This window comes from Saccopteryx bilineata, chromosome 3 (assembly GCF_036850765.1).
Source record: "Saccopteryx bilineata isolate mSacBil1 chromosome 3, mSacBil1_pri_phased_curated, whole genome shotgun sequence".
Classification (NCBI taxonomy): Eukaryota; Metazoa; Chordata; class Mammalia; order Chiroptera; family Emballonuridae; genus Saccopteryx; species Saccopteryx bilineata.
In genome coordinates, this window is record NC_089492.1 from 94,796,061 (window position 1) to 94,819,951 (window position 23,891).

The window sequence follows — 23,891 nt, forward strand, 5'->3', positions numbered from 1 at the left end:
TCTGACTGCCTCTCTGTTTCCAGCTTTGGAAAATTGCAAAATAATAATAATAATAATAAATAAATAAAAATAAATAAATAAATAAAACTTGAACTTTGAGAAAATACTTGTAAATAAAATTATACGTATTTGGAAATTATTAAATAGATAATGAATTAATAAAACGTGAATTGTGCTTACCTGTCTATGATTGAATATCTACTGAGAAAGAAATAATCGTGAGTCTACAATGTTGTATGTGCCATGTCGTGTTTCAGTAAGAAGTACACAAAGCCATTTGCATTCTCGGTATATCACGCTCTCTCTCAAGGTCTCCCATACAGACAGAGTGCATGCATCTCATAATCACATCTCACCGCACTGTACTGATTCTTGACAAATCGTCATGTCAAATACAAATATGTCACATCACACACAATGGATTAACTGCATTGATCAAATACGGACATTTACAGATTAGTCTTCCAATATCAAAAAGGAAGACATGTAGGAGGACACTTTTCGAGGGAGGAGGGAACTTACAAAAGGACTGTCCTCCCTAAAGGAGGAGGATTGGTCACCTTATCAGGACAAGTAAAATAGGGAAACTGAGATAGTTAAAGGGCAAGCAGTTTAGAGCCATTTAGTAAATCACAAAATCCTATCTGCTGTAACAAAGGACACTTAAGAGTAAATGGTTCATACTTCTCCTTCCAAGTCACTCAGGAAGTGAGATAGCAGAAATCCAATTAGGGCCATTTGTGCCAACCACACCCAAGGTTGGGTGAAATCAAGGGAATAAATTTCATTTTAACAAATGAATATTCCTTTGGGTCCCTCCCCTAAAACTTCCTCTAAACTCCCCGCCTTTAAAACCCTCAAGACCAAGGACCTGGGTCACACTCTCCCTCCCAGAAGCACCCCTGCCCCCTTTCTTCCCTCTCAGGCACGCATCTCCTAAACTCTAAGGTCCTCGGGAGACTCGTGACAGGGGAGCAGTGGGCAACGGCAGCTAGTCCCAGGCTAACTCCCTGAGCGTGTTTCCAAGGCCCCCTTTTCTCTGGGCCAATAGCAGCCCCACTTTGGTTCACTCCTGTCACTGTGACTTTAATTTTTCAGTGAGCCCAAGCAGCCCCGCCTAAGCTCTCTCCTGTTGCTTCTTCTATCCTAAGGCCTTCCTTGTTTCAAGGAAGTAAGTAATAGATAATACCCTCAAAATCATCTGAACTCGCTATGTGAAATTTTTCTTGCATGAAGTCAAGAACCCATATACTGCTGACCTCAGGCAGACCCGCTCCAGCCCGGTTCCTGTCTGTTAACATAGGAAGATGAGTTTCAAAGAATTCATATAAAAACAGATAGTATTTTTTTTTTTTACAGGGACAGAGAAAGAGAGTCAGAGAGAGGGATAGATAGGGACAGACAGACAGGAACGGAGAGAGATGAGAAGCATCAATCATCAGTTTTTTGTTGCAACACCTTAGTTGTTCATTGATTGCTTTCTCATATATGCCTTGACCGTGGGCCTTCAGCAGACCGAGTAACCCCTTGCTCAAGCCAGCGATCTTGGGTCCAAGCTGGTGAGCTTTTTGCTCAAACCAGATGAACCCACGTTCAAGCTGGTGACCTCAGCGTCTCAAACCTGGGTCTTCCGACGCTCTATCCACTGCACCACCGTCTGGTCAGACAAAACAGAGTAATTTATGAGGTTGAACAGCCTCTGATAATCTTGAAATGACAAATTCTTTTTAAATTCTTATATGTTCATCTATCACCTAATCCTCTGACAGTTAAATCCATTTTGAGCATTAAGTATTATTTAGAATAAAAACCTGAAAATAATTATTTCTCAATTATGATGATTCATATTACCACCCAATCATTTCTACTATTTTTGGAGTAAACCTACAGCAGTCTTGCTATGGTCCTTGCTAAGAAAGAGGAAGGGAAAGAAGTTCAGCAGGATACAGTTGGTCTTTACATCTCAAAAGTTCATTCATTACCTTCCTTCCCTTACTGCTCCAGCTTTCCCCAATTTCACTCAAAATCATTTATACACGACATATATATATATATTTATATATATATATATTTTTACAGAGACAGAGAGAGATTCAGAGAGAGGGACAGACAGGGACAGACAGACATACAGGAAGGGAGAGAGATGAGAAGCATCAATCATTAGTTTTTCCTTGCAACACCTTAGTTGTTCATTGATTGCTTTCTCATATGTGCCTTGACCGTGGGGCCACAGCAGAGCAAGTAACCCCTTTCTCCAGCCATCGACCTTGGGTCCAAGTTGGTGAGCTTTGCTCAAACCAGATGAGCCCACATTCAAGCCAGACACCTCAGGGTCTCAAACCTGGGTCCTCTGCATCCCAATCCAACACTCTATCCACTGCGCCGCTGTCTGGTCAAGCTACCTGACCCATATTTTTAGTATGATTATATTTATCAATAACTACTCAAGACCATTTATTGGGGGACAGTAATAAAATAAATATATAATATGAGCCAGAATCTCCAAGATGTATAATGTGACAATGTCAGAGGCATATAAAAATCAGGAGCATATTTCATTCTTGTCTCAACAGAGTGACATTAACTTTCATGGAGACAAACAGACTCTCACAAACACAGATCAGCTATTACCATTTAAGGATTGTCTCTGAGAAGAGAATCTTGTCTTCTAAAACTTTACTGATTCTAATTTAATCCACACTTTAAAATAATTAAAAATAAGCCCCACTAATGAGTACTGAAGATGGTGCTGTCCAGGTGACATTATTAAAATAGATCTTCATTTGTCTTCATTTTAGGGGATAGTGATTTCGCCTTTATTTTATTTTTAAATTGTGGTATTTAAGTTTTTAGGTCCCACTTTTGTGTCCTTTGCTGTCATAGTTCTGAACATCATTTTCCAGGATGCTTGAATAATTTGTGATTTTTTTTTTTAAAAGAAGTGATTTCAAAAATGATGGGAAGAATTTAGGTTGTGAATGGTTCTGCTTGGGAACACATCCTCCCTCCATTGAGATGATAAGAATGATAAGAAAAAGTAAAAACATTGAGGAAGTTAAAGCAAGAACCAGAAACAAGATATTGTGGATAAGTAGCAAACAATTTTGTTTACAGAGACACATGGGTAATTTTATGTGCTTTCAGTGGATGTGGCCAACAGGCAATTAACCCATTCTTAGTCTTCCCAAAAACATGTGACTAGTCCTAACTAGAGGAAAAATAATTAGTTTGAAGCTATAACATGCAAGAATTCTTAGTCTGAGTTTCTCATTGAAATGTGGAACAGAAATGGGAGAACATGGGGTAAAGAGTATTGGCTTTGGAAATTAGATTAATAGATGATTATGTGTACGTAATGTATATATATTATCATCTATCAGTCTTAATGAATAAACACATGTGTAGCATTTTGAAGATGGCAGCAGAGTAGGCGGATGCACAGATGCCCAGCTCTCACCACCAAACTAATACAAATCAATTTAGGAAAAATCAGTGTAAAAAACCAACTCTGGACTACAAGAACAGCTCTCAAAAACCAAGAAGCAAAGAAGAAGCCACAACAAACCTGGTAGGGAGTGCCTGAATCTCCCCTGATTATAGGAAAGGGGGGGGGGAAGGCGGGTGAGGCTGAGAGCCCAGAGGGGATCTCACTCCAGAGAAAAGAGCAGAAAATACTACTCACAGCCACTTGCCTGGCGACCAGGGAGCGAGGGGTGTTGAAAGGACTGGCTTATCTCCCAAGTGGAAAGGAGAGAGAGAGGGACAGACTGTGAGGGGCAAAGGAATGCAGGAGAGGACCTTAAAAAGCTGACTCATCCATGCTGGAGGTGGCCATAGCTGCAGGAGGGACTGATCCTTCCACAAAACAGAACCAAATTGCTTCCAGATCAGAAATCTCCAGACATCTCTTCAGCTCCAATCAGCACAACAAGACACAACTGAAAACAAGAAGTGGGGAGGAGGGGCAGTAACTCAGGTCTCCATGGTCTACACCTTCTCCTACTGAAGCTGAGAAAACACCCTGCCCCCAGAGAGATTAGTTGGTGGAAGAGGCCTTCAGAGTCTCAGGTAACACCCACGGCATTCCTGGATACAGATTAAAGAAAGCCCCCTGCTGAGATCAGTAAACAAAACTATCACCTGTTAAGAAAACAAACAAATCAAGACTTCAAAGCTGCCCAAATCTGAAAGTGGATTACAGATAACAACTGATAACAACCCAAGAAGACCTAGAAATAACACAACTGTAAACTGGAGGCAGACAACACCAAGCCTAGACCCAACCAACTCTATAAATAAAACAAAACAAAGAGGATGAGTGTAATCCAAATGAAACCACAAGAGACACCTTCAAGAGATGAACTGAAAATATGAAAATAATTAAACTTCCAGATGCAGAGTTCAAAATAATGATTGTAAGGATGCTTAGGGATCTTAGAACAACAATGGAGGGGCAGTTTGAAAACCTAAATAAAGAAATAGCAAGTATAAAAAAAAATCAGTTGGAGACGACAAATACAATATCAGAAATAAAGAACACAATGGAAGGAATTAAAAACAGGATACATAGAGCAGAGGATTGAATCAGTGAGTTAGAGGACAACTGGACTGAAGGCATGAAAGCAGAAAAAAAAAGAGAAAAAAGACTCAAAAAGTCAGAGGAAACTCTGTGACAACATGAAGAGAAATAACATCCGCATCATAGTGGTTCCTGAAGAAGAAGAAAAAGAACAAGGGATAGAGACTTTGTCCAATAATATCATAGCTGAAAACTTTCCTAAATCAATGCAAGAGAAACTCTCACAAATCCAAGAAGCACAGAGGACTCCATTAAAGAGAAACCGAAAGAAACCTACACCAAGACACATCATAATTAAAATACCAAAGCTAAGCGATAAGGAGAAAATATTAAAAGCTGCAAGAGAAAAAAAAGTTATCACCTACAAAGGAGCCCCCATAAGGATGACATCTGACTTCTCAACAGAAACACTTGAGGCCAGAAGGGAATGGCAAGAAATATTCAAAGTAATGCAGAACAAGAACCTACAACCAAGACTACTTTATCCAGCAAGGCTATTGTTTAAAATCGAAGGAGAAATAAAAAGCTTTCCAGACAAAAAACAACTCAAGGAATTTATTACAACCAAACCAATGCTGCAGGAAATATTAAGGGGCCTGATGTAAACATATCAAAGTGGGAAAAGAATACAGCCAAAAAAAAAAAAAAAAGAAAAGAAATACACCTTTAAAGAAGAAAATGGCAATAAACAACTACATATCAATAATAACCTTCAATGTAAATTGATTAAATGATCCAATCAAAAAACATAGGGTAGCTGCATGGATAAGAAAACTGGACCCATACATATGTTGTCTACAAGAGACACAACTTAGAACAAAAGACACACATAGATTGAAGGTAAAAGGATGGAAAAAATGTTTCATGCAAACGGAAATGAAAAAAAAGCTGGGGTAGCAATACTTATATCAGACAAATTGGACTTTAAAACAAAGAATATAGTAAGAGATAAAGAAGGCCACTACATGATGATAAAGGGAGTAATCCAACAGGAAGATATAACTATTATAAATATCTATGCACCTAATATAGAAGCACCTAAATATATAAAGCAGATTTGATGGATTTAAAGGGCAAGATCAACAGCAATACTATAATAGTAGGGGATTTCAATACCCCACTAACATCACTAGATAGATCCTCAAGAAAGAAAATAAACAAAGAAACAGCAGACTTATTGGAAACACTAGATCAACTCGATTTAATAGATATCTTCAGAATCTTTCACCCTAAAGCAGCAGAATATACATTCTTTTCAAGTGCTCATGGTACATTCTCTAGGATAGACCACATGTTAGGGCACAAAAGTGCTCTCAACAAATTTAAGAAGACTGAAATCATATCAAGCACTTTCTCCGATCACAACGGCATGAAACTAGAAATGAATCACAGCAGAAAAGCTCAAAAACTCTCAAACACATGGAAACTAAATAGCAGGTTGTTAAATAATGAATGGATTAAGAATGAGATCAAAGAGGAAATAAAAAAAAATTTAGAAACGAATGACAATGAGCATACAACTCAAAATTTATGGGACACAGCAAAAGCAGTGCTGAGAGGGAATTTCATAGCACCACAGGCACAATTTCAGAAGCTACAAAAAGCTCAAATAAACAACTTAACCCTGCATCTAAAAGAATTAGAAAAAGAACAGCAAGTAAAGCCCAAATGTAGTTGAAGGAAGGAAATAAAAAGGTCAGAGCAGAAATAAATGACATAGAGGCTAAAGAAACAATACAGAAGATCAATGAAACTAGGAGATGGTTCTTTGAAAAGGTAAACAAGATTGATGAACCTTTAACTAGACTCACCAAGAAAAAAAGAGAGGACTCAAATAAATAAAATTAGAGAGTGGAGAAATAACAACTGACATAACAGAAATACAAAATATTATAAGACAATACTATGAAGAACTGTATGCCAAAAAACTAGACAACCTAGATAAAATGGACAAATTCCTTGAAACATACAATCTTCCAAAAATCAATCTGGAAGAATCAGAAAACCTAAACAGACCAATTACAACAAAGGAGATTGAAACAGTTATCAAAAACTCCCAACAAAGAAAAGTCCAGGGCCTGATGGCTTCACAACAGAATTCTACCAAATATTCATAGAAGAAATAACTCCTATCATTCTCAAACTATTTCAAAAAATTCAAGTGGAAGGAATACTTCCAAGCTCCTTTTATGAGGCAAGCATAATTCTGATTCCAAAACCAGGCAAAGACAACACAAAGAAAGAAAATTATAGGCCAATATCTCTGATGAATATAGATGCTAAAATCTTCAACAAAATATTAGCAAACCGGATCCAACAATATATGGAAAAAATCATACACCATGATCAAGTGGGATTTATTCTGGGGAGGCAAGGCTGGTACAATATTTGTAAATCAATCAATATGATTCATCACATAAACAGAAAGAAGGAGAAAAACCATATGATAATTTCAATAGATGCAGAAAAAAGCATTTGATAAAATCCAGCACCCATTCATGATCAAAACTCTCAGCAAAGTGGGAATACAGGGAACATAACTCAACATGATAAAAGCCATCTATGAGAAACCCACAGCCAACATCATACTCAATGGGCAAAAATTAAAAGCAATACCCTTAAGATCAGGAAAAAGGCAGGGGTGCCCCCTTTCACCACTCTTATTTAACATGGTCCTGGAAGTCCTAGCCACAGCTATCAGACAAGAAGAAGAAATAAAAGGAATTCAAGTTGGAAAACAGGAAGTAAAACTATCATTATTTGCAGATGATATAATATTGCATATAGAAAACCCCAAAGTCTCAGTCAAAAAGCTACTGGACCTGATAAATGAATTCAGCGAAGTGGCAGGATATAAAATTAATACTCAGTAATCAGAGGCATTTTTATACAGCAGCAATGAACAGTCAGAAAAAGAAATTAAGGAAACAATCCCCTTCACAATTACAACCAAAAAAATAAAGTACCTAGGAATAAACTTAACCAAGGAGACTAAAGACTTGTACTCGGAAAATTACAAAGCATTGATAAAAGAAATCAAGGAAGATACAAACAAGTGGAAGCATATACCATGCTCATGGTTAGGAAGAATAAACATCATTAAAATTTCTATATTACCCAAAGCAATCTATAAATTCAATGCAATACTGATTAAAATACCAATGACATACTTCAAAGATATAGAACACATATTCCAAAAATTTATATGGAACCAAAAGAGAACACGAATAGCCTCAGCAATCTTAAAAAAGAAGAATAAAGTGGAGGTATCACACTTCCTGATATCAAGTTATACTACAAGGCCATTGTACTCAAAACAGCCTGGTACTGGCATAAGAACAGGCATATAGATCAATGGAACAGAACAGAGAACCCAGAAATAAACCCACAGTTCTATGGACAACTGATATTTGACAAAGGAGGCAAGGAAATACAATGGAGTACAGACAGCCTCTTTAACAAATGGTGTTGGGAAAATTGGACAGCTACCTGCAAAAAAATGAAACTAGATCACCAGCTTACACCACTCACAAAAATAAACTCAAAATGGATAAAAGACTTAAATGTAGGTCGTGAAACCATAAGCATCTTAGAAAAAAACATAGGCAAGTAAGCTCTCTGACATCTCTCGGAGCAATATATTTGCTGATTTATCTCCATGGGAAAGTGAAATAAAAGACAGGATAAACAAATGGGACTGTATCAAACTCAAAAGCTTTTGCACAGCTAAAGACAACAAGAACAGAATAAAAAACAAACTACACAATGGGAGAACATATTTGACAATACATCTGATAAGGGGTTAATAACCAAAATTTATAAAGAACTCATAAATCTCAACACCAGGAAGACAAACAATCTAATCCAAAAATGGGCAAAAGAGATGAATAGACACTTCTCCAAAGAGGACATACAGATGGCCAACAGGCATATGAAAAAATGCTCAACATCACTAATCATTAGAGAAATGCAAATTAAAACCACAATGAGATATCACCTCACACCAGTCAGAATGGCGCTCATCAACAAACAACACAGAATAAGTGCTGGCGAGGATGTGGAGAAAAGGGAACCCTCCTGCACTGCTGGTGGGAATGCAGACTGGTGCAGCCTCTGTGGAAAACAGTATGGAGATTCCTCAAAAAACTGAAAATCGAACTGCCTTTTGACCCAGCTATCCCACTTTTAGGAATATACCCCAAGGACACCATAGAACGTCTTGAAAAGGAGAAATGCACCCCCATGTTTGTGGCAGCATTGTTCACAATAGCGAAGATCTGGAAACAACCCAAGTGTCCGTCAGAGGAAGAGTGGATTAAAAAGCTTTGGTACATATATACTATGGAGTACTACTCAGCCATAAGAAATGATGACATCGGATCATTTACAATAACATGGATGAACCTTGATAACATTATATGAAGCTCGCCTGACCTGTGGTGGCGCAGTGGATAAAGCGTTGACCTGGAAATGCTGAGGTCGCCGGTTCGAAACCCTGGGCCTGCCTGGTCAAGGCACATATAGGAGTTGATGCTTCCAGCTCCTCCCCACCTTCTCTCTCTGTCTCTCTCTCCTCTCTCTCTCCCTATCTGTCTCTCTCTCCCCCTTTCTCTCTCCTCTCTAAAATGAATAAATAAAATTAAAAAAAAACATTATACAAAGTAAAATAAGTAAATCAGAAAAAACTAAGAACTATATGAATCCATACATAGATGGGACATGAAAATGAGACTCAGAGACATAAACAAGAATGTGATGGTAATGGGGGGTGGGAGGTGGGGGATTGAGGAAGGACAGAGGGGGTGGGGGAGGGGAGGGGCATAAAGAAAACCAGATAAAAGGTGACGGAAGAAAATTTGACTTTGGGTGAGGGGTATGCAGCATAATCAAATGTCAAAATAATCTGGAGATGTTCTCTCTCAACATATGTACCCTGATTTATCAATGTCACTGAATTAAATTTAATAAAAAAAATAAGATACCATAAAAAAAACCCACATATGTGTAAAATTATCTTTATCGCTATCTTCATATCTACATTTACATGACCTAGTAAACACTCAATGGTTGGATGCCTTTTGTTATGATTGTAGTTCCCAAGGAAAGATCGGTTTAGAGTTGTTGTGGTAGATTGAATAACAATCTCCAACGATGTCCACATCCTAATCCTTGGAACCTGTGGATATAATCTTACCTGACCAGAAAGGCTTTGTAGATGTGATCAAGTTGAAGTTTTTGAGATGGGGAGATTATTCGGGATTACCAAGTGGGCTCTAGGAAGACACAAGAGTCCTTATAACAAGGATGCAGAAGGAGTCAGAGTCAGAGAGAAAGCTATGTGACAACAGAGCGGAGAATCAGAGAGAAAAGAGTTGAAAGTGCTAGCTTTTTTTTTTTTTTTTTTTTTTTTTATAAATTTTTATTAATGGTAATGGGATGACATTAATAAATCAGGGTACATATATTCAAAGAAAACATGTCTAGGTTTATTTTGTCATCAAAATTATGTTGCAAACCCCTCGCCCAAAGTCAGATTGTCCTCCCGTCACCCTCTATCTAGTTCTCTGTGCCCCTCCCCCTTCCCCCTAACTCTCTCCCTCCCTCCGTCCCATGTCCTCCCTCCCCCCCCCCACCCTTGGTAACCACCACACTCTTGTCCATGTCTCTTAGTCTCATTTTTATGTTCCACCAATGTATGGAATCATGTAGTTCTTGTTTTTTTCTGATTTACTTATTTCACTTCTTATAATGTTATCAAGATCCCACCATTTTGCTGTAAATGATCTGATGTCATCATTTCTTATGGCTGAGTAGTATTCCATAGTGTATATGTGCCACATCTTCTTTATCCAGTCTTCTATTGAAGGGCTTTTTGGTTGTTTCCATGTCTTGGCCACTGTGAACAGTGCTGCAATGAACATGGGGGCTACATGTGTCTTCACATATCAATGTTTCTGAGGTTTTGGGGTATATACCCAGTAGAGGGATTGCTGGGTCATAAGGTAGTTCTATTTGCAGTTTTTTGAGGAACCACCATACTTTCCTCCATAATGGTTGTACTACTTTACAGTCCCACCAACAGTGAATGAGGGTTCCTTTTTCTCCACAGCCTCTCCAACATTTGCTATTACCCGTCTTGTTGATAATAGCTAATCTAACAGGAGTGAGGTGGTATCTCATTGCAGTTTTGATTTGCATTTCTCTAATAACTAATGAAGCTGAGCATCTTTTCATATATCTGTTGGCCATTTGTATCTCTTCCTGGGAGAAGTGTCTGTTCATGTCTTCTTCCCATTTTTTTATTGGATTGTTTGTTTGTTTGTTGTTGAGTTTTATGAGTTCTTTGTAAATTTTGGATATTAGGCCCTTATCTGAGCTGTCGTTTGAAAATATCAGTTCCCATATAGTTGGCTGTCTGTTTATTTTGATATCAGTTTCTCTTGCTGAGCAAAAACTTTTAATTCTGATGTAGTCCCATTCATTTATCTTTGCCTTCACTTCTCTTGCCATTGGAGTCAAGTTCATAAAATGTTCTTTAAAACCCAGGTCCATGATTTTAGTACCTATGTTTTCTTCTATGTACTTTATTGTTTCAGGTCTTATATTTAGGTCTTTGATCCATTTTGAATTAATTTTAGTACACAGGGACAGGCTGTAGTCCAGTTTCATTCTTTTGCATGTGGCTTTCCAGTTTTCCCAACACCATTTGTTGAAGAGGCTTTCTTTTCTCCATTGTGTGTTGTTGGCCCCTTTATCAAAGATTATTTGACCATATATATGTGGTTTTATTTCTGGGCTTTCTATTCTGTTCCATTGGTCTGAGTGTCTATTTTTTTTGCCAATACCATGCTGTTTTGATTATCGTGGCCCTATAATATAGTTTAAAGTCAGGTATTGTAATGCCCCCAGCTTCATTCTTTTTCCTTAGGATTGTTTTGGCTATTCGGGGTTTTTTATAGTTCCATATAAATCTGATGATTTTTTGTTCCATTTCTTTAAAAAATCTCATAGGGATTTTGATGGGAATTGCATTAAATTTGTATATTGCTTTGGGTAATATGGCCATTTTGATTATATTTATTCTTCCTATCCAAGAACAAGGAATATTTTTCCATCTCATTGTATCTTTTTCGATTTCCCTTAACAATGCTTTGTAATTTTCATTATATAGGTCCTTTACGTTCTTTGTTATGTTTATTCCTAGGTATTTTATTTTTTTTGTTGCAATCAAGAAGGGGATTATTTTTTTGAGTTCGTTTTCTAATATTTCATTGTTGGCATATAGAAAGGCTATGGACTTTTGTATGTTAATTTTGTATCCTGCGACCTTACTGTATTGGTTTATTGTTTCTAATAATCTTTTTGTGGAGTCCTTCGGGTTTTCGATGTATAGGATCATATCATCAGCAAAAAGTGATAGCTTTACTTCTTCTTTTCCGATATGGATGCCTTTTATTTTTTTGTCTTGTCTGATTGCTCTGGCCAGAACTTCTAGCACCACGTTGAATAAGAGTGGAGAGAGTGGACAACCCTGTCTTGTTCCTGATTTAAGGTAGGAAGTCCTCAGTTTTATGCCGTTTAATAGGATGTTGGCTGATGGTTTATCATATATGGCCTTTATCATGTTGAGATATTTTCCTTCTATAGCCATTTTGTTGAGAGTCTTAAACATAAAATTGTGTTGTATTTTATCGAAAGCCTTTTCTGCATCTATTGATAAGATCATGTGGTTTTTGTTCTTTGTTTTGTTGATATGGTGTATTACGTTAACCGTTTTGCGTATGTTGAACCATCCTTGAGATTCTGGGATGAATCCCACTTGATCATGATGTATTATTTTTTTAATATGTTGTTGTATTCGGTTTTGCCAGTATTTTGTTTAGTATTTTAGCATCTGTATTCATTAGAGATATTGGTCTGTAGTTTTCTTTCTTTGTGCCATCCTTGCCAGGTTTTGGTATGAGGGTTATGTTGGCCTCATAAAATGTGTTTGGAAGTATTGCTTCTTCTTCAATTTTTTGGAAGACTTTGAGTAGAATAGGAACCAAGTCTTCTTTGAATGTTTGATAGAATTCACTAGTATAACCGTCTGGGCCTGGACTTTTATTTTTGGGGAGATTTTTAATAGTTTTTTCTATTTCCTCCCTGCTGATTGGTCTGTTTAGGCTTTCTGCTTCTTCATGACTCAGTCTAGGAAGGTTGTATTGTTCTAGGAATTTATCCATTTCTTCTAGGTTGTTGTATTTGGTGGCATATAATTTTTCATAGTATTCTACAATAATTCTTTGTATATCTATGATGTCTGTGGTGATCTCTCCTCTTTCATTTTGGATTTTATTTATTTGAGTCCTGTGTCTTTTTTCCTCGGTGAGTCTTGCCAAGGGTTTGTCATTTTGTTGATCTTTTCAAAGAACCAGCTCCTTGTTTTATTGATTTTTTCTATAGTTTTTTCTGTTCTCTATTTCATTTATTTCTGCTCTGATTTTTATTATCTCCTTTCTTCGGCTGGTTTTGGGTTGTCTTTGTTCTTCTTTTTCTAGTTCCTTAAGGTGTGAAGTTAAGTGGTTTACTTCGGCTCTCTCTTGTTTGTTCATATAGGCCTGAAGTGATATGAACTTTCCTCTTATTACTGCTTTTGCTGCATCCCAGAGATTCTGATATGTCGTATTTTCATTTCATTTGTCTGTATATATCTTTTGATTTCTGCGCTTATTTCTTCTTTGACCCATTCATTTTTTAGAAGTATGTTGTTTAGTTTCCACATTTTTGTGGGTTTTTCCCCCTCTTTTTTGCAGTTGAATTCTAGTTTCAAGGCTTTATGATCAGAAAATATGCTTGGTACAATTTCAATTTTTCTAAATTTGCTGATATTGTCTTTGTGGCCCAACATATGGTCAATTCTTGAGAATGTTCCATGTACACTAGAGAAAAATGTATACTCTGTCGCTTTGGGATGAAGTGTCCTGTAGATGTCTATCATATCCAGGTGTTCTAGTATTTCGTTTAAGGCCACTATATCTTTATTGATTCTCTGTTTGGATGACCGATCTAGAGCCGTCAGCGGTGTATTGAGGTCTCCAAGTATGATTGTATTTTTGTTAGTTTTTGTTTTAAGGTCAATAAGTAGCTGTCTTATATATTTTGGTGCTCCTTGGTTTGGTGCATATATATTAAGGATTGTTATGTCTTCTTGATTCAACTTCCCCTTAATCATTATGAAATGACCATTTTTGTCTCTGAGTACTTTTTCTGTCTTGTAGTCAGCATTATTAGATATGAGTATTGCTACGCCTGCTTTTTTTTGGGTGTTGTTTGCTTGGAGTATTGTTTTCCAGCCTTTCAAAAAGTGCTAGCTTTAAAGATGGCGGAAGGGAACCATGAGCCGAAAGATGAGGCTGCCTTTGAAAGCTGAAAAGGGCAAGCAGAGAGATTCTGTCCTGGAACCTTTAGAAGGACTGCAGCTTTGTGGGCTTGTTTTAGATTTGTGAACTTCAGAACTGTAAGATAATAAATTTGTGTTGTTTAAGCCTCTAACTTCATGGTCATTTGTTACAGCAGCATCAGGAAACTAATACAGGTGTGGTTGAAAAGGAGGTGTTGGAGTTCCCTCAATACCATGTCTTTCTAGGTGGCCCATCTGTGAAGACTCATAGCCCTAAACCTTCAGGAGCCAGAGCTTTGAAGGAAAACCCTGAAGGCACGCTGAGGAAGGCCCCCCAGTGCTATCTTTGGAGACTTGCAAGCAGGTACCTTGTCTTCAACATCACCAGTACACAAATTGTACCTGGCCATGACCTCTTTTTGAGCAGAGGCGGGATTTAGTGGAAGCTCACAGGAGCCAAGGAAGAAAGGGAGAAACAGGAGCCCACCCACACACATGGCAAGTGGTGGATTGTCGGCTGTGGTTTTCCTGAAAGGCTCTTAAATGGCTTTCAGAACATTCTTTGTTGGGGCTCTACATTCTTTGGCAGGGCTGTCATGACCCAAGGGGTGTGGCCAGCAACCCACATCCTCTGGGGTGTTTTGTGGGCTGCTCTGCAGCGTGGCACAGGGACCCTGCCTTGAGAGACCTGTTTCCCTCTCAACCTATTACTCAGAAGTCTTGATCCCTTTCTGTTTATCCTTGAGATAAAAAATATCTCTTCAATCTTTCACTGTGAGAGGAGATTATCCCTAAATTTTGGCAAACTGTTATTTAGAGTCCTTACACCTGCTAAAATGTCATCTCAAGTCCCCAAAGCCCAAAATAAGAGTCAACGTCTCACTCTTTCCTCAAGCAATGATTCAGCCAGTGTGGTCAGACAAGAGGCCATTATCCTATTCTGTAACGTCTCGCTTGCTCCCCGGTGCTCTCATATACACCCCTAGTCAATAGCTGTATTAAAGCACTTTTTCCAATATTTTGGAATCGTTTGTCTTTCTCTCCCCCAAATCAATTCATTCTTTGGTGCTGGAATCATGTCTAAAGAGCTTGGTATTCCCAACATAATGTTACTGATTTTTTTTTCTTTTATGATCAAACTTTACCTTATGGAGTTGATTTGATACCTGCCAGATGTGGTTTCTATTTAAAAATTGAAGCATAGTTTACATACAATCCATCTAAAAGGATTCAATATTCAATGACTTTTGACAACAAATAAAACACGACAGTTGAGTACAACAAACAAGAGGCAATTACTATTCATGTGTTTTTTTCACCATGAATTAGTTTTGCCTATTTTTGGACAACATACAAATGAAATAGTACAGTTTACACATTTTAGTTTAGCTTCTTTTACTTAGCCTAAATGGAAGTCTTAAGAGTCATCCATGTTTCCGCATCATCACTATTTTTTTTCTTTTTATTTCTGATTAGTATTCCAGTTTGTGAATATCCCACAATATGTTCATCCATTTTCCTGTTGATGAACATTTGGACTAGTTTCAGCATAGGGCTATTATGAATAAAGTTCCTCTGAATAGTCTTGTGTAAGTCTCTTTGTGCCTTTCATTTCTGTTGGGAAATACGAGTCATTGAATAGTTGTAGAAGTTAATTTTATAAGAAACTGAAACACTGTTTCCTACATTTTGTACCATTCTCCATTCCTACTAGCAATATTTGAGAGTTTCAGCTTCACCATATCTATCTTTATCAACTTTGGTATTATCATACTTTATATTTTACTCATTTTAATGGGTGTAAAATAATATTACATTGTGGTTTTAATTTGCATATCTGTGATGATTAGTAATGTTGAAAATTTAGACACATATTGTTTAACTTTCAATTTTTTTTTCAGATATCTCATTGTTATTGATTTTTATTTAATATCATGTTGGTCAAATAAGTTTGTAAATATGATATATATGTTTGCTCATTTATAGTTTGCATTAGATGCAGGGAACAGGCTGTAAGTAGGCAGGATTCTTATAGCCTAAGGCTTAGTTTTAAGACTAAGCCTTTCCCACCCTTCTTGATGTGGGGTGGTGCACTCTCATGAGGAATCCCATTATGCCTCAGATAAGTGACTTTGTATCAGAGACTTCCTTGTTTGTATATTGGATTAAAGGTTTTGATTTCTATACTATAAAGTGGGGCAGACTGGGAGCTTGCTCTATCTTGGTTCCTGAGGTTAGCATTAGAGGAGAGAGCAGAGAAACCCATGCTGTAGGAGAGCAGAGAAAAGCCACATGGAGGGGGACAGGAGAAGCAGCCAAGATGGCGGAGTGTTGAAGGAGAAGCCAGTTTGTGCAGAGTTTGTGCAGAGAGAAGGAGATGGGGAACTGAGGTGAATGAGACTGGTGAGGTTAGAAACCTTTGATTCTAGGAAACTTGGATAAGTCATTGGCTTTGGGAGCCCTGAATGGAAAGGGAAGTGTTTTTCCACTGTGTGTATTTCTTGCCTACTGGGTAAAGCTAGGATTAAGGCTAATGGCCCACCAGTTCTTGACTCCATTGTTTCATTACCGCCTGTCTGAATCTAATGCGAACCTGCATGGGCCAGGCTGCTGTGATGGTGGCCATGGCTACTGGCTTTCCATATCATTAGGGTCATAAAATGTACTCTAATTTCAATTCTTTTCATTTTAGTAAGTTTTGTTTTATAGTTCAGTGTACTTCATCTGTCTTGGTTAATGGTCCATGTGCAATTAAGAAGCCTGTATATTCTGCCATTGTAGGGAATATTGTTCTAATATGTCAATTAGGTTAAGTTGATTGATAGTGCATTCCAACCTTTTGCAATTTCACCATCTTTTTCTACTTTTTCTATCAGTTACTGAGAAGGTGATGTTAAAATATTTAGTATGATTGGAAAACTACCTTCCTCTCATTTCTCCTGTTTTCTGATTTTGCATTATGTATTTTGAAGCTGTTTTTTTCTTTCTCCCATCTCTTTCCTTCCCTTTATTCTGTCTTTTCTACCTTCTTCTGGATGAATCAGTTAATTTTTCTAATATTTCATTTAATCCCTTGTATTGGCCTTTAAGTTCTACCTCTTTGTAATGCCACTGCGTGATTTTTTTTTTTTGGAGTTATTTTAAATATTAAAATATACAACCTTAAATTGTCATAGTCTGAGGATGTCCTCCTAGTCGCTTCTCTAATGCCCCACTCCATACTCAGTGCCTACACGGAACTGTACTATCTCATCTATCCATGTACTTTGTTTCTATGTCTCCTTCACATTTTGTCCTAAGATCCAAGGACTCTTCCTTTGCCTCTGTACCTTGTTCCTTGAGCCCACGCAGCCCAGCTGGCTCAATTCTTTTACCCCTGTAACTTTCTAAATAAATTTTTTGAAAAAAAATCACAACTCACTTTAACTAAATAACATACAGTTCCCATTCCACAGTGGAGGTTAAGCCTTTTTTACTACTCCTTTCTATTGTTCTCATGAAGTCCTGACTTACAAATCTTCCATGTCATGATGTATGCAGGTGTTTGGGCTTAGGTTGCTTGGCATGACCCTTGCAGGCCACAGTGCATTGCCCAGAGATGGAAAACCACACAAACAGTAGAGCCCTTACAAGAAGCTGTCTTCTCAAGGCCTTTCTCCGTCAGGAGTGGTGTTCATTAGACTTTTATACCCCTCCTGCCCAACCGTTTCCTTATTTCCTGTTACAAAGTGGTGCAACCTCACCAATAGTACACAATAATAGAGTTGCCTCCAAATGGGACAATCACTACATGCTCCAGAATCACAGTTGCCATGGAGGTGCATGTAATTGTGAAGCTGAAGGCAGAGCCTCCCAAACCTTGAGAACCCATTGCTGAGCAAGAGGAGCTCACAAACTACACCCTGACACCAAGCTGCAGGGGTGGTGGCGCAGTGGCAGTTACCAGCACAGTGGCATATCTTGCCTTTGATCGTGTCCTTTAAACCAAGAATCAGTCTGCCCACAGGGACAAGTACCAAAACCTGGAAAAGCCAGTCCTCCTCTGGACTCAAGACCCCTTGTAATAGGGACACTGTAAAAAAAGAAAATGACAATCACCTGAGTGTAAAGGCTGACTTCGGTGCATCAGGCTATAAGTCACTGAGAAAGAACTACGTTTCCCCTGAGAATTACTATTTTCTTTTCTGGTCTATTTGGTTTTCTCTGTTTCACTCCAGCTTTTCTTAATGATTTTCTTTTTCCTCTGCTCTTTTTGTCCATGCATGTTGATTCATCTGCAAAGAGAGTGAAGTGTAGGAACCATCCTTTCATTCTTTCCTTTTTCTTTTTCTTTTTGCGACAGAGAGAGGGACAGATAGGGATAGACAGATAGGAAGGGAGAGAGATGAGAAGCATCAATTCTTAGTTGAGGCACCTTAGTTGTTCATTGATTGCTTTCTTATGTGTGCCTTGACTGGGGGGCTACAGTAGACCAAGTGACCCCTTGCTCAAGCTAGAGACTTTGGGTTCAAGCTGGTGAGCCTTGCTCAAACCAGATGAGCCCACGCTCAAGCTGGCAACTTCAGTGTTTAGTACCTGGGTCCTCTGCATCCCAGTCAGATGCTCTATCCACTGTGACACCACCTGGTCAGGCTCCTTTTCGTTTTCTTTATTTCTTTTCTTTTGTGTGTGTGTGTGTGTGTGTTTTTCTGAAGTTGGAAATGGGGAGGCAGTCAGACAGACTCCTGCATGTGCCCAACCGGGATCCACCCGGCATGCCCACCAGGGGGCAATGCTCTGCCCATCTGGGGCGTTGCTCTGTTGCAACCAGAGCCATTCTAGTGCCTGAGGCAGAGGCCACAGAGCCATCCTCAGTGCCCGGGCCAACTTTGTTTCAATGGAGCCTTGGCTGCGGGAGGGGAAGAGAGAGACAGAGAGGAAGGAGAGGGGGAGGGGTGGAGAAGCAGATGGGCGCTTCTCCTGTGTGCCCTGGCTGGGAATTGAGCCCGGGAATCGAGCCCAGGGCTCCTGCATGCCAGGCTGATGCTCTACCACTGAGCCAACTGGCCAGGGCCTCTTTTTCTTTATTTCTTTATTGCTCGCCCATCCCTAACTCACCCCCAACAATGACACCAGACCAGAAAGGCACAAACGCCCTCTCAGAGTGCTGTCCACCACTGCAGTAGCCCTTTGGGATTGCTGAAGAACATGTGTAGTGCTTGATGATGCTTTGCATCAACGTTTGACTATGGGTTCATTTGCTTGGTGTAAAATTATAGGCTAACCTAGATATAACTACTGTGCCTTGTAATTATTGTAGTCAATGGAGTAATTTAAATAAATTAAGTTTTACAATGCTTTGCAGACATAAGGTAATATTATTTGGGCAGTACTGCCAATTCTCTAAGTTTAAGGAACCTGTGGTACAGTTCTCATTAGGAGAGAATACTAGTGCCAACACCCTGTGTTCTGATGTTAGAGAATCTCGGTTAGAGAAACAATATGAGCACTCCTCCCATTTTCAGGTATTTTTGTATTTCCTGTCTGACTCCTGTATCTACTCAATTCATAAAAGGGATAAAATGATTACATTTATTTATTTATGTATTTATTTATTTTTAATTCAGTGAAAGGAGGGGAAGCAGAGAGACAGACTCTCGCATGTGTCCTGATCAGGACCCACCTAGCAAGCCCACTAGGGGGCTGATGCTCTGCCCATCTGGGGTGTTGCTCCATTACTCAGTTAATTGAGCTCTTCTTTGTGCCTGAGGCAGAGGCCATGGAACCATTCTCAGCGCCCAAGGCCAACTCACTCCAATTGAGCCATAGCTGCAGGAAGAGGAGAGAGAGAGAGAGAGAGAGAGAAGAAAAGAGAGAGGAGTGAAAGGGGGAGGAATGGAGAAGCAGATGGGTGCCTCTCCTGTGTGCCCTGATTGGGAATTGAACCCAGGACTTCCACATGCCAGGCTGATGCTCTACGACTGAGCAAACAGGCCAGGGCCAAATGATGATATTTATTGATTCATGCCTTAAATACCAAAGTTTCTTTAGGCTCAAGTTCAGTAAGGCTATGGAAATGATGGTCAGACTGAGCTTGAGTCTTCTTAACAAAAGCATCCATGGAAGGAGTTCTTACCCCTCTGTTCACATCACTTCCCAGCAAACAGCTCTTCTTTCAGAGGGTAAACCTGGGCCACTCTTGCAGGGAGGGAACCCGGGACAACCTATTTTGCTCTACAACCTTGGGATACTTGTTTGACTGAAATATTTTCAATTTAATAGGTCTCTTGGTCATTATGCTCTTGATTTGTTTTGTTTTTGTTAGCAAAAGATGAAAGAAAAGATTAGAAGTACTGGCATTGGTTGGTAAGTATTTTATAGGAAATTGTGGTGTGACTCTAACTCATCTCATTTATAGAAGGTAAGAAACTCTGAAACTCGGGCCTTTTTAAACAAAATTTTTCATTCAACAAACATTTATTGAGTGCTCTGTAGGAATTTTTCTATAGCTAGGGCTAAAATGATGAGTAAAACCAGATATAAGCCTGACCTCATGGAACTTTAGAGGACACTAGCCTTACCAGTCACTAACAATGAATGGGAAGATGCCTGTCTTTCATTTCTTAATGTCCCTAACCAGAATTGAGCTATTGTTTTGTTCTATGGATCTCATATGAGGCCCTAAAAACCATATACTCTTGTTGCTACAATCTTATGCATTTTTTTAAACATTATGCCAAATTTTTAAACATTTTATTGTTATTCTTTATAATGTAGATTCAAATCTGTAATGAGAAACCTACTGCATTTCTTTTAATCTAAGATACTGTCAATTTAAAAGCACTTATTTTGTATACTACAATGAATGTAAACATTTGTCAATTAAACTGATAAGTCAACAAGTTTAAGACAAACCTGATATTAGAGATACTAAAAGGGGAACAAGATAGTTCAGTGCTCCCCAAAGAGTGGTCTCTGGACCAAAATCACCAGCACCACATGAACACTTGCTAAGAATGCAAATTATCCAGGTTCACCCCAGACCTCTGAGGTGGGACCCACACAATCCAGGTTTAACATATCCTCCAATTGATTCTCATGTGTGATAAAAAATTTCAGAACCACCGTAAATTTGCATCTTAGCATCATTGTAATATGATATTTCAAAAAAAAAAATTCAAAGATTCAATCATTTGAGGAAACATTTATTGAAAACCTATTACATGCAAGGGATCACTCTATAAGTACAGTTCATACCCAGAGTTTAACAGGACTTATTGCCAACCAGAAGTTTACAGTTTAGAGGCAGATTTGTCACTCAGGAACTAAAAGTTCAGCCCAAATGTGATGAGTGCTATGGCTGAGACACCCTCAGCGCACTTGGGAAGCTTCTGACTTTAATATTGGTGAGGACTTCATGATAAAGGTGGCGTTTCAAACCGGACCCTTGAAGGACATGCAGGATTTTATTTTTCTGAATGAAAATAAATGAGAAATAATATTCCACAAAAGATATTTCCTTCCCAGTGCCCATTCTTATATGTGAATTCCTGAAAATGTGAGAAACTGATTAGCAAGGCACATGATGAAGAAGTAAGTGTGATGGCAGCCGTGACAACCCTCTCTTGAACTATCTGGAGACGTGTTCACCATCAGCACCTTGGTGCCAACAGAGATGCCAGTGAGTGCCAGGGGAAAAGGCAAGCCTGAGCAGTTCCCTTTATCAGCTGTGATGCCCACGATGGAAACGTTGTTGCTGAGAGGTAGACCGTGTTCCAGAGAAAACAGTTTCAGCGGAAGCACACAGCCAAAGCCCCAGGAGAACAAGTCTTGCTATTGTGTATTTTGTGTCCAAGCATGGCCGCAGAGGTGTCATCCAATGAAAGGACCCTCGCTAATCTCATTTCCATTGTACCCATTGATTTGGGGGCACATAAAATTTGAAGCACAGAATACTTGTGTTTAAAAGATAAGTTTAAAATAACAAAGATAAAGGAAGACAAATGTTAAACCCCAGCAGCAGTGTAATGGCCAATTTAGACTATAGTCTATTCCATAAGTTAATTTAATTTTTTCATTATTTTTACTTGCGGATCATTGCATACCATGTTTGTGCTGCTCACATGTTTATGTTGGGGAGGTTCAGCCTTTCTGTTTATAGGAGATGGCAACTACTCACCCAAGAAGTGTTTAAGACAATTCACTTCTCTTCAATAAGGAGAGGAGTTGTTAATGTGTGAACTGCAAAAGGTGTTTGGAGTTCGAGCTGCTCCCAGGGATTTCGAGAATAATTACACAGCCAGGCTTGTTTCCAACTCCTGAATTCAGGAGACAAAAGGAAAGGAAATCTCTGACAAAAGGAAGCAGAGTAAACCTTGTCAACTCGTGTGGCTAAAGGATGCTTCCTTTAGCACAAACACTTCTTTCTCATTTTAGTGGGACATTAGCCCCTGACTCCACCTGTCATCTCTTCTGCCAGTGTAATGGACTTAATGTTGTATTCTCTACTTGTCAGGCATAGGGTACAAAACACACAGGCAGGCTCTCAGTGAGCCTGGAGGCTTTGAGATGAGCAGTCTCCATCATCCCCTTCTTGGTTAACCCTTCTGCACATCACATCAGTGGGGTGGGGCCAGACTCTCTTTCCCACTGTTCCACCACCTTGGAAACCTAATGAATCCTTGTGTTAGACAATGGGACCATCATGGACCCAAAGGGGTACTAACTACAAGCTGAGAAAAGAGCCTTCTTATCTGAAATGAGACTGTGTTTTGAAAAGTCATAAACTCCACGTTTTTCTGCTTGTAGTGTCATCCTCAAGGCATGAGGAGTAACTCTTCAAAGGCTTGTTTAACACGCCAGTTGATGCATTTGAGTTGTATGCACCATGTCATGTGGAGATTACAGTCTGAGGCTCTCATTGCTTGCCTCCACCTGTTAAAATGCAGTGGATAAGAGAATGTAAGATTTCTACATGGTCATAGGTTTTTACCTTGGGGGAAAGTAGAAGCAAGCAAAGGCCTACAATCATGGTTTTGGCTATTCAGAAAAAAGTATACATTCAGAAAGTGCCCACCAAATTGAGTGTACTGTTTTTTCAGATATGGCAATATTTCACAATGAAGAAATCAAGTGTTTTGTAAGGAAGGCATTATTTACAAGTATTATTTTGATTCAAAACCGGGCTTGGGCTTTGCAAGGTTTCTCTGGGTACCTATGGGGTAGGGAGAGGAGGCTTGTAATAACTGGCAAAGAGGCAGAGCTTTGCATTCAGACCGGCTTGGGTTTGAATCCCAACTCTTTTGTTAACCAGAGATTTGGAATAGTTGTTTCACCTTACCTGTGAAACAGAGAAAACAATGTCCAGCTTATGGAGTTGTTAGAGTTGTTTCTGAGGAACAAACATATTAATGTTTGTAAACAAAATACCTGGCAGGTAGTACATTCTCACTGAATGGCATTTAAAAAAATTACCCACACATACATCATGCATGGGCTTCACACTCTCTTACAAACAAAGAACCTCCTTTCTTAGTTAGCAGAGAATGGGCAATAGAATCATCCTCCATAGGAGGCTTCTGGGGCAGGGGGGATGAGTCAGAGAGGTAGGGGAGATAGTTAAAAACAGAGCAGACAGCACAGGGCATTGTCTCTGAGGGTCTCTCAAGGGAGAGCTTTTCTCCCCAGTGCTGATGTAGGAAGTCAGGGCAAAGTAGACCATCGATGCCATAGGGAGGCATGTATACACCCTCACTGACGAGCTCTCAGTCACAGAATCCTTGCAGGTAATGAAATTGTGAAGTGGGTGCTCTGTGAAGAAACTCTTAAGCAAAGGGGGCTGTTAGGAGAGGCAAATAGACAGGTGAACTGTTGGCCACTGTGACCAGGGGGTGAGGAGGTAATGCCTTTTGCTTGCAAAGAAACAATGGGTACACATTTTCCAAACGACTC

At 39.0% G+C, this 23,891-nt stretch overlaps 1 long non-coding RNA gene across 2 annotated transcripts in view; it reads left to right on the forward strand.

Moving 5' to 3' along the window:
* The window catches only part of LOC136328634 (uncharacterized), a 39,857-nt gene that overhangs the window by 15,460 nt on the left and 506 nt on the right, over nt 1-23,891 (forward strand). The window contains exons 1-3 of one of the 2 annotated variants that reach the window (XR_010730082.1): nt 14,227-14,325; nt 20,266-20,306; nt 22,749-22,901. This is a non-coding gene — a long non-coding RNA (uncharacterized lncRNA). Of the gene's footprint in view, nt 1-14,226; nt 14,326-20,265; nt 20,307-22,748; nt 22,902-23,891 lie in introns of those variants that run through there. The other variant, XR_010730081.1, reaches the window with a different exon arrangement.